Below are 1497 nucleotides of genomic sequence, written 5' to 3' on the forward strand. Positions count from 1 at the left end.
TATCTTCTGAATTAGAGGATTAGCAATTCAATGTATTTCCTAATTGCACTTCCCTAGTCAGCTTTATCATCGGTAAATTAGAACCAGGTCCATCCAATCCAGCCAACTATGATCATAGTGCGTGATAAAATACATTGATCTGTTTCGGTTAGGTCTGGAAGAACATCACAATTTGTGTTGCACCACACACTCATCTTTTATATGCTTTATCAATCAAGGGTGAGATGATAAATGAACCGACATAGTATTGAACATAAATTCTTAGTCTTTGATATCACTCGTCCACCTGTTCATGTCTTATCTGTGCCATGCAGTCTGCTGGACAACGTGCAAGGCCGAGGCAAAGCTCACACAGGTTACATTCAGCCAATCCTGCGATTTCATACAAGATGATAGACCTTTCTTCCTCTTCTTCTGGAGTATTAATGGATTTTCACAATCTGTCCTAAGCTCCTCTTATAAGGGCCGGAGAACAGATAACAATAAACACCACTGCCCCATCCTTTTCTGTTGGGTTTAATAGCGAGCAGATTGTTGATGTATAGTTTGCTGAGAATTTGAGATCACTATCTGTAGTTTATTGTGATTCTCAATAGAGCGAATTGTAGCACATCCACTTCGGGTCAAACGGTGCAGAATTCATTACAGGGGGATTAATATGATAAAGGCTTGTTTTGTTGTTGTCAGTGCATTAGTTGGTGCCGACAATACATCCTTGAAACCACATCAGGGGCCATTCAAAGTGTGGGATGTTAAATTATACTTTAAAAAAATAATGTTTGGGGTTGTCTGTGTGAGGTTGGGCTTCATGTATATGTTGCATTAAACAAATGGCAAATTCTATTTTAGTCTTTGCTTGTTGGTCGGTATAGTAATATACTTTATTTCACATGTATGATCATACATTGCATTTAACAAATGGCAAAAATCTATATTAGTCTTTGGTTGTTGGTTGACAAATAAATCATTCTCGTGTATTTAGGACAAATAAAACAGGGAGATAACACATATATCATATCATATAATCATATTTATATATATTCCCCTGGCCTATGTTGGATTGGGAATGTAGAAACGAAAAGTTGTTGCAACCAGGTACACAAGAGCTGCCTGAAAAGTCTTCACTCAAACAATACACATTATGCTTCTTGAAACCGAACCAATGTCTTGGTAATGACAATTTATAAGACAATTTTTGTAAAAAGGAAGCCTGCAAATAATGAAAATGATATTGGAAGCAACAGGACATGAATGCAAATAGCTGTGTTTATGAATGGCGAACCCGTGTTGCGCCCCTATCCGACTCAAATGCGAACTGCTGCGAGCGGCAGCTTGCGCTCGCGATAACGTGCAGCTGGGCAGAAACTGGGCGGAAAAGGCGGGAGAAGATTACCGCTTCCGCGCGCGCGCAGCACGGCACAGCCACAACAACACGGCAGACGGCAGGACGGCAAAATGGACGATAAGTTGATAATGTCTGTATTTAATTTCCCCGAG

The sequence above is a fragment of the Gadus macrocephalus genome, chromosome 4, assembly GCF_031168955.1.
Source record: "Gadus macrocephalus chromosome 4, ASM3116895v1".
NCBI classification, from domain to species: domain Eukaryota; kingdom Metazoa; phylum Chordata; class Actinopteri; order Gadiformes; family Gadidae; genus Gadus; species Gadus macrocephalus.